General features: G+C 36.9%; 1 protein-coding gene across 1 annotated transcript in view; it reads left to right on the top strand.

Moving 5' to 3' along the window:
* The window catches only part of MYO3B (myosin IIIB), a 184,536-nt gene that overhangs the window by 145,155 nt on the left and 26,653 nt on the right, over positions 1-12,728 (top strand). The window lies entirely within an intron of this gene.

Here is a 12,728-nt window from a genome sequence, read left to right as displayed (position 1 = left end):
ATCTCATGTTTGTAGCATGAAGAACAACTTGTTTGTTCACACAAAGATTCAGTCAGCAACACAGGAAACTCTGCAATAATTGTAGAAACTGTACAATGTGAGGTTTTACTTTGTATGCTGGTATGTTATTTTTGCAGTGGTCAGTAGCAGTTTAAAAACTTGAAGCAAAACATTATTACATTTGTGGAGTTTTAACTGCTTTATCTTTGAATATTCCAGGAAATCATTTCCTGTCAGAATGTGTTTCTCTGTTATTGTCTCTCATGTCCATAATGCCCTCACTAAAACTTGTTCTCAGTATCATCTGAGGAGAGCAGCAGCCTTCGTCCCCATCAAGCAATAACTTAACATATTACCAACTTGCCCTCCACCTGTGTGAAAAACAGTGATTACTTTCACATGTCTCCAAACTCAATACAGCTACCTTCACCAAATCATATTTTTAAGATTGGCTTACCAAAAGGAAGTATATATTGCAAATAAAACATTCAAAGTGGGTCACTAATTAGTGGGAATCCAGGTTGAAACCTGCCAGGCTTTAATTTCCACTAGTTTTGATAGTAAAACAAACAAACAAACAAACAAAGGAATCTAAGGCTATAAGGCTATATTGTAAATGGTCTATTGACTTTGACAACTATTGAGCAAATTTCAGTATCTCAGCCTCAGATTGTGGCTACAGCCACTGCAAATTGCATAATTCCATATCTTTCAGAACCCCGACAAATTTCTTTACCTCTTAAAAAGTTTCAGCATTGCAGACAATAGTGTAAGGTGCAAGGCATAAATTGAACATCATAAGATATTTAATATTCTCCCACAAGAGAACATTCACAGCCAGAGACTCTTCACGTTTTTTCATTTTTTAAAAAATGCCTGTGTCATCCTCTGGTCAATGTAGAGATACTATTAGTTTTTGTTTTACAGAAAGTTCGTTTGAAGCTCAGAAAAGCTTCCATGTTTACTTTTGAGGCAAAGTTACATTGGTCAATTCCCTATGAAGCACTCACTTCTCATTAGTAATTTCAAACATTCTATCTGTCTTGTCTAAGGGAATACTACTACTTGAGTTATGCAGATTGTATTTACATAATTTTGATTCTTTCAGTAGTACTTTATTGTGATTAGAATAATTCTGGCTTAAGTCTTACTATTGACTGCACTCTCCTCTTTGCCCAGGCAGTGTGTCATAATGGAAATGCTGGAGGGAACCCTTGGCTTTGCTACTAGTCCTGTCCCACAACTCTGTGTGGCAACACAGGGAAATGCCTGAGCAGTGTAGAGCCAGCCCCTGTGGCTCTACGCAATGATAGTGCACGCATGCACTTAACTAGCACTGCCTGCACGCATTGAACTTGTGCTGCATGTAGTCTGCCCATACTGCTCAGTCTTTGTATAAATCACTGCAAAGGCATTTGAAGTGAAAAAGAAACTTTTGTTTCTTCATTAATTAGAGAGTACAGTCTTCATAGGATCTTTTTAGAAATTTCCTGATCTATTTTTCCTTTGTGAATCTACTACTGAGAAAAGGTAGCCTGTGCTATTAGGCAGGTGGAGAACAAGATGTGAGTGCGTAGTCTGCTTGATTAATACAAAAATATGCAAACACTTACCCACCATGGTTTTCCCTTTTATGTTCTGTCCACCCTTGCATGCATTAGAGCTTTGCCTACCTAGGCCTCAAGACAAGTAAGCAGCCTGTTCTTCCCTTTGTCCAGACTCCTTCCTTTAGCAGTATCAATGCTGCTTCATAACTGGGCCATAGGCCAGTTGGAGAAACCGCTTTCCCTTCCCTGTTGGCCTTTGTGTTACAGGTCCACAGACTAGTGATCCACTGATTGTGAACCATCGGGCTTGCAGACTAGCTCTGCCTATGATTTAACTTAAGGAGAATTCAAAATCAGTCTACAACATTGCAGAATAATGTTTCACTATGAAAAATAAGTCTTTGTTTGGACCACTTAGTAGACAGCTTTTTTTGTATGAATAACAGCTTATATAGTATAGCTCTACATTATAAAACACGTGTTTTATACATATGTTCTTAGCCCAAAAAGATATTTGCTATTTAATTTGGTTTTCACAGACTATTGTCTAACAGTAGTCTCTTCTTAAAGGTGTACTTCACACAATAAGGCTGAATAGAGTGTGTGAAAGAATCTGATTTTCTGAATGCAGGCTGTGATTTTAAAAGCACACAAGGAAGTGATTTGTTGGTAGGTTTACTTCCTTAGCCATTATTCATTGAAGTATGATTCACATGATCATCTGTCTGAATATCTTCATGCTTAACTAGTAAATTCCTTACCTCTCTGTATTTGCATACTTATTTACTTACACATACATATTTCTTAAATAGTTCTGATCAATGCTGCATTTATGTCTTCCTAAAATTCTATTCTTTTACCACTTCACATTTTCTTGAAGTCTCTCAAAATTACTGGGTAATGGCTCTCTGAATCACATGCTTGCTAAGGGTGTAATTCTGCCAGTTTTACTAATTGCTTTACCTCAGACAAAATGTCTTTGATTTCAAGGAAACTAGTTGCAGGGTAACATACAATATCCAGCGAGAGTAAGGCTGACAGAATTGACCTCTTACTGCTTTCCTCAAGAGGATTTGTTGTAATGAATGTATTTCTGTTTGACAGGTTTATTGTTTAACATGTAATAATTTAAGATAGTAATGCACACATCCCCTGCAGTCCCACACTATAGATTCCAAACCCATATGGACAGAAACCCACGACAAGAGAATAATGGATTTCTCAACCTGCTGTGTTTACATACTATTCTGCTTTTAGCATGGAAACCACATTATGTCTGTGTAGAAGACTAAAAATATTGAATTTACATTATTTCCTGTAACAGAAGGGTCTCTCTATAAATACCTATCATCTTACCTTTACATTGTAAATGTTTATCTGAACTTTGTACTTCAAAAACAAAAATTGCAGAATCAGTGTTCAAGTATTCAGATAGATTCAGTATTCAAGATTCAGTGTTCCATTAAAAATATAAACAGAAAATTCAACGTATGCTACAAAATTATAAACAACTAATTTTCAGTAATAACCTGGAAATTAAGGTATTATCATCTATGTTTTGGCTCTAGTTACAGATAGCACATTATCAACCTTATACTGTTGAAGGTATTCTTTTCACAGATTTGCAAGGACAGAATTATTCCCAAAAAGTTACTCTGTGGTTGTCATCACACAGAGGATTACAGGTTCATTATCTTAAACAGGAAATTTAAAATAATTATGACTTCATTAATCTTTGGAATTTAACTCCACTTTTGAAGAAGTGCTCTAACTTTAATTCTGTCAGGACCATATTCCTATTAAAACACCCAAGCCACAGAGAATATACCTAGGTGATGTGGTGGGTTGATCTTTGCTTTAGAGTGTTTTCTGAGTCAGACTTCGTTATTGAAAATATACTAAGCTGCCTCAGTCTTAGCCCTAAAGTACAGTCTTGATTTGATGTCTTGTACTTGCAAGTGAAAGGTGCTAAATTACAGTGAACCATGGTACTGTAATAAGTGGTAGTTTAACTTTGTAGGATAATTTTGACTCTTAATTCAATTCCATTTGTACATTGTTTTAAAGAAGGTAACAACCGCAGCAAAGCAATAGCCATTAGTAGTTTGGAAATTAGAGCACTTCTTATTCTTTGATTCAAAGAAAGTCAATATCCTAGTTTGACTGTAATAGACATTATGGTAAACAACAGGCAGTATGCCACACAAGATGTGGTATCAAGGTCTGGATGCCTTGTAACCAAAGATGTTACTTCACTTTCTGCCAGAGTGATGAATACAAGGCATTCAGGTTTCGTCTTGAGTAACTCTGCTTCCAGTTTGATTCCATTGTAGCAAACCTTCCTTCCTACATTAAAAACAAAACTGTTGCTACATAGTATAGTGTAAAATGCTATCTGGACTTTCCAACTAGTTATCATTAGCAGATGGGATGATACAAGGATGTCATTAATTTCAGAATCCTATCATTCAGGATTTAAGTGAAAGGATTTGTAATCTATTTAGAATTATTTTTGTTTGTTTAGTCAGGAGCTTAATTTCATTAACCCCTCACCGAAACTAATTTTAAATTGAATGATTTAAATAATGAAAAATGTGACTATAGTCAGTAGAACTGCAACAATGAGCAGAACTGGGTCTCTTGGTCACAAAAAAATTGACGTGAAAAATTGCCTACATATCTCGGGTTTAGGGATTTGGGTTTGGGGATTTTTGAGTGGGTCAGATTTGATTTGGTCATTCTTTTGCAAATAAAATGCAAATCAAATAACATCTGAATGTTGCAGGAAACACTGAAAAAGCCAAGTTATTTTTGCATAGTGTGATCTGATTGTACTGAGCATGCTGTAGCTGTGTGTGAGGCCTGTGAGATCTCCATAGTATTCTCCTACAATACACCACACTAGAACAGAGGAATTACTCTTAGCCATGTTGCAGTTGGAGCTTCAGGCAGAGGAGTTGCTGATGTGTAGTGTTGTATAATGACTTTCCATTGAAAGGATCCTTCTGCAGTAGCACTCTGGCTTTTGAGCCAAAATTTCACTGGGTATGAGCAGGAGAAAGAGTAGCTTCTTTTTCTTTCTTCCTCAAGAGTATCAGCAGATTACTGACTTCCTCACACCTGCGATAAATGCTGGGCTTTGGGCTTAGTAAACAAATCATGTTTCGAAATCATTCAGATGTCTAAGTAGAAATCATTGGAAGGAGAAGATAACTTTTAGGATATCTCTTGAGAAAATAAGCTCAAAATAAAGCCATGTCTCAAAACAATAATTATTGTTTGTATCATTATAAGAAAGGATAATCACCTTTCCAGGGTTGTGAATCTGCATGATGGATTTTGTTGGTGCAAGTAAAGCCTATTACTGTGCATTGCACTGCATGTGGTAGGACTCTGCAGAAGGCCTCAGGAAGGACCATCACTCTCATTCCATGGAAAGTCTGAGTTTCTGCATTCTGGATCTGTGTTGGCAGAAATACATTAGCTTTACTAGCCATCAGAATGAGAAACATAGTACCTCAGTTTCAGTATTTCAGTTTTTCACTGTACAACTCCAGTGTGGGTTCAGAAAATCTTTCTGCAAACATTAAGTGAAGTCAGTTGAACTTCTCTCAGCTTTCTGTGAAGTTTTCAGATGAGACTTGTACTGCTTAAGTTTGTATTCTGAACTGGTTCACCTAAAGATGCTTTCTGTCAAACCTTTTGTTACTCCATGAAGAACAACCTGGCATGAATTGCAAACTGCATTTTGCCAAAGTAACAGACCAACAAATCTGAAAATAAATTGGACTGTTCTTAAGTTTTTCTTTACTGCTCAGCTTCTTAATTGTTTTTTCCCCTCCAGCAGACAAAGACACAAACAGTGACAAGTGGTAAATACAAGCTTTGATTTGTTAAACACATGTTATCTCTGTGTTTAGCCCTAGGCAGTGAATTTCATTACAGGCTGGTTTACTTTTGGGTTGGTTATTGTGATTGCTTCCAATGCAGGAAGGTTTGTCCTGCAGCCATAACTACTTAGTATCAAAGGTGAACAATAAAATTAGATGAAAGTAACCTGTGCAGATCAACTGCAATAGAGTTCTGTATAAAACAAGTTGAAATTCAGCTCATAATGGCTGCATTGCCATAAAACAAGACTACAGATCTCTCTCTTTGAAATATCAAAAAATAATAGTGAGAAATTGGAGAAATTTTGTAAAGTTGAATATTATATACACAATAATGCTGTGGCAAAAAAAAAAAAAAAGTAATAGGGATTCGATTTCATAACACATAATGTATACTACTGTCTTTCTAATCCAAGCTGGAGTTAACCTGCTCTTCCTGTTTTCATTTCCTATTCATGACGTAGAGGTTTGTCTGAGCACTTCTTTTCACCCTTTCTTTGTTGGTGGTTAAGCTTTTTATTGTGTAGTACTTCACTGTTCTGTTACTGCTTGAAATATCTTTAACTGTTCTCTTATCAGCCTTTTATTACTGTTGTTATTATTTTGCTGCAGCTAATGGTGCTGCAAACCGGTAGCACATCTCAGATGACTGGTCTACTCAATCAAATAGTGCGGTTCCTAATTCATTGCTCTTCTGTTTCTAAAATATGACACCATTTTATCTAAGTAAACTGTCTTAAAGCACGATTAGGTACAGGTCTTTCAGGACACACACAAAGTTCTGTCCTAAGAAAGTAACTATAACAATATTTTCACACATTATCGTTTGTAATTTGCAAAGACAGAGACAATTCAGAGTTTAACTTTTCCTTGCTAACAAAAAATTTATGATAGTGTCTTTATTTCAATTTTTTTTTTTTTTTAAGAAAGAGACTGACAGTTAATCATTGCCTTTGAAAGAGCTATGATTTCATCTGGTAGCTGTATATTGCCGAATAATTTCTGGTTCTTTGCTGATACTTAAAAATGTGAATTCACTCTGCTGAATTCCCCATGGCCTAAGCATTAATAGCTGGACTTCAGAAGTTTCTAGAAGACACTGTATGTTTTCCTGGATTATTTACTTTTTTTTACAGTTCTTCACAGGTACTATGAAGAGAAAACAGTGGTAAAGCAGTAGCATAATAAATGTGATGGTAGCAGAATGGTACCTGAGGCATGGAACAGCTCAGAAAGTACCATAACCAATTAACTTCTGAAATATTTTAGATTTCAAAATCTTACATACTTAGCATCTGTTCAGACTTTCTTCTATATTGTAGTTTGAGTAATTATTCTAGCAGATTGTGACTGACTGCCAAAAATCATATACAGCTTAACAGAACCCAAACCATGGTATATAATTTGCATGATTGATCAATGTAAATTAAAAAAAAAAAAAAGTCTCTGATAAGTAAAGGATAGACACTCAGGACAAACTATTTGCAGCCACAATATTTGCAACCAGGTATGTGAAGATCTAGATATTACAAGTTATGCCTGGATACAGTTTGATAAATAGGTATTCCATTCAGTAAATCTGTGAAGTCTTTAGGAGGAAAAAATTACTTTGTATTGGATATTCACTAACTCTGTCACTCTTCATTCAGCATTGGCCCTCTGTACTGGCCATATTGGGCTGTTGACCAGTGAGCGAGTTTTAGTGATCACCTCTTGAGAGCCTCTCCAGTTGTTGAATTAATTTATAAACAGGGGTCAGGGAATCCTGACTGGTGTGATATTGCCACCAGCACACCATTGCAGTGGAAACTGGCACCTGCTGATCTTTAACATTTATCAGCCTCACTGCAAAAGGGTCCTGAGAGACCAAACAAAGCAGTCAATCATTTTCTTGCCTCTGTTCCTAAGGCGGCTATACCGAATACCCACCACTGTCCTTTTGGATCTTTGAAATACCCTCTCCTAAACATAGTCTATACCAAGGATGCATAGGGCCCCTGGGCCAGTCATAATGGGGTGTTTATGCCATTCACTCCCAGTTAGGCTCACCTCACCCTATGCTGGGTGCCAAATATGGACTGTCCCGGGTTAACACAGTCCACTCTCACAAATCCCATTGCAAACCAGCAACCAGAACAAAACAGGGATGAACCCCAGCCCAGAAACTGGGGAAAAAACACCAAAAAACTGTAACAGGAAACTTTACAAACTATAGAATATATTACAAGTCCCATAAACCCCAGCCAACCCCTTTCCTGTCATACAGTGAGCGTGATGTTCAGCATGGTGTGGAATATACAATCCAGCTTGCTTTGCTACTTTGTGCCACTGAGGGTGGCGGGGTAACACCATTTCCTTATCCCTGCTGATGGGGCCAGTTGTCTTAAACCAGTACACTCTGCTTATGACAATGATGGTGTTCCTTTGCTCTCCATCATTACTTTTCTCTACTCACCAATAGTATTTCATATCTCAGTTCTGTCATGGGTAACCTTAGCTAAATATGATGGTTAAGTTGTATGCAGCAATAGCAAATACTGGTTTGTAGCAGTAATTATGAGCTTGCGGAGCTCCTTTCTGTCCCCAGGCAAGGATAATCTTTTTTGAGGATCTTCTTTGCATATGAAGAGAATTATTAGGAGCCAGCTGTGCTCATGTGTTTGCTGACGTTGGCAGTACACCAGAAAAATGCCACACACCCACTTTCTCTGCTTATACCACCTTTCCCTCAAGGGAGAGTAAGAATATCAAAATCACAGGAAGTGTTGTTATTGCTGCCAATGGAAGAAAGATTTCCTTTGTGTGCTTAGGCAGGCAACAAGTGTACCTTAGCCATAACACAATATGTGCAAGAGTTTTATGAATTCGTATATATATATATATATAAAAATATCCTAGTGCCTATTCTTTGTCTTAAAGGTTTATCCTGCTTTGTACAAATGAGTGTTTTGTGTAGAAGCATAAGCAATAAACAGTGTGAGAAGGCAGGAAACACATCTGTATAATGGCTAATCTTCACCTTTAGCTTGCTGTGTTGGTCTGCCCTAGCAGCTAGGAGAGAATACCGGGAGAGAATACAGAGATAGCTAACAAGCGGAACAACATCAATGTTACCCATGGAAGACTTGGTTATCTTTCACATGTCTTTCCTCATCTGACTCTTACATTTTATAATGAGTCAGATATAGAGAATATGCATGGTTGTCTGGTATTTAGGTTGGAGAGCTGTTCAGCTCTTTACTTTCAGCTGCAGATAGTTCTGTAGGTTAGGAAGTATGTCTTTGGTTAAGTCTGTGGGTTTGTGAGTGTTGTGCTATTCTTTGGACTCCCTCTCACCACTGTGGTTATGTTTGCCTCATGCACACGCATAAAAGTCACATTCAGTATAAAGGAAAAAATATTACATTGTTCTAGCCTCTTTTTGTAGTACTGCAATTTGCAAAAACCAAAAATGCCCTCCAGCAAAGTGGTGCAATTGTTTTTTCTACATTCTTTTAATGCTGTTCTTTACTTGCATATTCTTAGTTACGATAAAGAACATGACTATCAAATGAATAACAGTAAGCTTGTGGGTTTCAAAAAGGCTGATTTGCAAAAACCAAGTTTGCTACATCTCTACCAAAAAAATGGTGAGTTAATTTGAATAGCAGTGTATGTGAGTGTAGTTTTAAAAATTTAGAAAAACCAACCACTGTAATTAAAAATCAGTAAAATACATGTTTGTGTAACAAAAATCTTTGAGCTGTTTTGTTTTCCAAGACAGGTGAATATATAGAAAGTTGTGATCTGTGTCCTGTCTCCCCTGATGTTCCAAAAAGGGCACAAGTATAAGATTCCAGTTTGGGCTCAGCTCCCTATATTTTGGTCATCAGACTTAGAAATGAAGTGATACCACATTCTTCTCTTCTTCTTCATGTGCTTCAAATTAATTTTTCATTCATAAGAAACCAACAAATTTGAAGTAGTGCTACTCTTAATCTCCTCCTGAGGACTACCCCTTGCAGTGGTATTCAGAACAGCTGTTAGGTTGAGTCTATAGTATACAGGAGTTTTCTGTCCACTGTATCACAGCTCATGCTCTGTGCCTTTTGATCATTGATTCAAGGCCCAAGAAGGGTGAATTCCTCATCTTCATACCTAAAAGAGCTTAACTGCTTTAGAAAAAAATGGAATTTTACATGCATAGATCTGATATTTTTCTTTGCAAACTGTAGTCTATTTTAAAACATTCTATGGAAAGAACATAGTCATCACAGACAGCCACAGGCAGAGATGTCTCAAGGCACTGCAAATGAAGCAGGATTTTCATTATCACACTTCATCATCATAAGCAACTTACATCTTTAAACTTTTTAATTTGAAGATTGCCTGCATGGTAGTACCACACAGCACATGCTAATCATTGACATATATTGAAGAAAAAAATTGTTAATTCACAAAGCTTCCTCTTCCCACTTCACAAAATAAATATGCAGTCAGAAACGCAGTATCAGTCATTCTGTAACACAAGTTCCGTAACTTGCCTGTAGAATTTAAGTGGCTTGTGGTGTGAACCTTCAGCTTACTATGAACTGATTTTTTTTTAATTAAATTAAATTTAAAAAAAAAAAAGTGTGTAGGAAAAAAGAAAACCAACCTAACGTTTTCTTAGAGAGGCAGTATGTCAGTAGGACAGAAAGCACTGTTCATGACAGATGAAACTCTGTAGAACCTGGGAAACCAGGTGAGAGATGCAGACAGATGACATTGAATAAAAAACAAGCCAGAAGTGAAGTGGAGAAGGAATTTGCCATCAAATAAGAAAACCCATCTAGAGAAACAGGATAGAGAAAGGAGAATTAAGAACATGAGATGAAAAAGTGACGGGGGAAAAAAGAAGTTTCCTTTCAGTAATGATAGAATGCTTGGTAGCCTTCTTAGCAGTGAAAAGTACTGCTGCTTTCTGTAGCATTGCTTTTCTCATGTCTAGTTGCTGAAGTTTTTCAGGGTGAAGTTTAATTCTTGCTTTAGAGGTTTGAAAGGAGTACATCTCTTTATTGCTGTAGGAGAGGTATGCTTCATGCTCCATTTTGAAAGGCAAAATCTTTTTGAAGGATGAGTAATGCTAATCAAACTATTTCCTTTGCAGTTGTGCCCATATCAATGCATCATTAGCTTGCAACATTTTACATCGTTATTTGCAATGCAGTTTTTTGTTATACTTAGGAAATATATGTTTTTCAAAAGGGTGGAGCATTAAGTGATCCAAAAACTTCGAAGATAAAGAATAGAACAGATAAAATAAGGGAAAATTTCCCTTGTGTAATATGACCTTTTCATCAGAGATTCTTTTCTATTTCTAATTTTAGAGGCTATCCAAAACAAAAACCAAAGAGAGCAAGTATGTCCATACACAATGTCACATCAGGAGAAGAAACAAGGTAAAACACAAGACTCAAAATAGCATAGTCAGTGAGGCAACTCTCTCAGCTTTAGAATAATATTCCAAAAGTTAAGTGAGAGGAGAAATTGGGGTTACCCTTACTGGACATTTAGTGGTTAACCATGCCACCCACTGCATCCATGCAACTATAATGCCCTCTACCTTTTGGAGGTCACATTTGTAAAAATGTCAATGATCTCAATGAGATCTAAATAAATCACTCTGAAACTGTTAAGGCACACTGGGTGGAATTCTGGTGTAATTTTGTCTTTGCAGAAAAGGATTGGAAATTTTTTCAGTTTTATTTCCTAACAGTTTTTATTCTATTTTATTCTATTTACCGTCATCTTTTTATTCAATATTGGACCTAAGTAAGAGCTTAACATTTTTTAATTTAGGGGTGTTTGGAGTTAGGCATGAATTCATTAACCTATGAATTTCTATATCTTACCTCCCTTTCCAAATGCGCTGGACTGTTGGTAAAAGTTCTAAGTCAAGCTCTTCTAGAGTTTCTTGTGGTGGATGGGTATCTCCTCTTGAAGCCCTATGACTGTGCGTGGTCATCTAAAGCAGAACAAGATATGCCTTGCTTTCTGGACATGATTCTTTAAAATGAACAGCTTTCAGATGAATCCATAATTGCTTCTGAAAAAAGGCCCAGATTTACTCTTTGAGTTGGCAGACAATTTAAGATCAACATTTAAGGTCAGTCTTTATCAGTGGGTTATCAAAATCTTTTCACCTTTGTTACTGAAAGAGGACTTGTGTCCCAGATTGGTATCTTGTTAGAGCATGTAGATAACGAAAAAATAACACGAGAAGGCTTTGGGAGAAACCGTATTTTTGTGTCCTTGCTTATTGCTCTGTTGAAAAATAAAGTAAGTGGTAGGTGACATGTATATTCTCTCAATATTCTCAAATAAGTTCTCCAAATAAGAATTTCCATGGGCTCCCTTTGGATTTGTAGTTCTATTCACTATAGTTAGAAATAGCCAAATTCAGAAGAAAATGCTTAAAGGAGTGATGAAAAGGATAAAACTGAGCCAAAGAAAGCTTGGAGGCATTCTGTAGCAAGGAAATACTGAATTTTTACTGAAAGGTAAAGACATCTAAATTTGAATTGACTGGAGGAACATTACTATCAGCAAAGGAATAAACAAACAATACAGGATGCATTTTCAGTAGAACTGCTTATTAAGAGTTTCCTAAAGTCAGTTTTGGGCAGAAAATTAGTACTACAGTTTCCAAAGCATTCAATGAAAGCGTTCAGTAACTCCCTAAATGACCATCATTTCCTTGTGAGTGTTTCCAATTTTGCCTAGGAAACCTGGCTACTAAGTTTAATGCTCAAGGGGTAGCTGAGTTCTTCTGAAAAATGTCACTGGTACATATGAGCTGTCAGAGAGCCGAGTATTAACTGTAAAAGAGATTGTGTCTACCTTTTCCTTTGCAAACCAACTGGAAGATTTCAAATGCAGGGCTGGTGCTGAGCAAATGCTTCTTTTAACTTCTGAAAAGGTGTAGCAGGGGAAGATGTCCCCATATCTGCAGAAGAATCTGCAGTTCAACATAAGTAACTGAAACTGGGAATGAGGATAGATATGGGAGAAGAGAGAAGGCAAAGTTTCCTCAAGGACTGTAGCGTTTTATTTTAGTGGCTTTTGGTCAGGTTTGTGCTGCTCTGCTTTAGAATGGTGCCTATCCTGGGTCAAGTAGGAACAAAGACATAAAGTTGGCTTTGCATGCAGCAAACTTCTGTGTTAGGGGTGTTCTCTGAAGAGACCTCAAGGCAACTATAAATTGGACCTATTATGCTCAACTCTGTCATGCATTCTCATGCTACACAGCAATAGCATGGATGGTCTGTAA

This window comes from Indicator indicator, chromosome 5 (assembly GCF_027791375.1).
Source record: "Indicator indicator isolate 239-I01 chromosome 5, UM_Iind_1.1, whole genome shotgun sequence".
Lineage (NCBI taxonomy): Eukaryota > Metazoa > Chordata > Aves > Piciformes > Indicatoridae > Indicator > Indicator indicator.
This window is presented reverse-complemented; position numbering and strand designations above follow the sequence as displayed.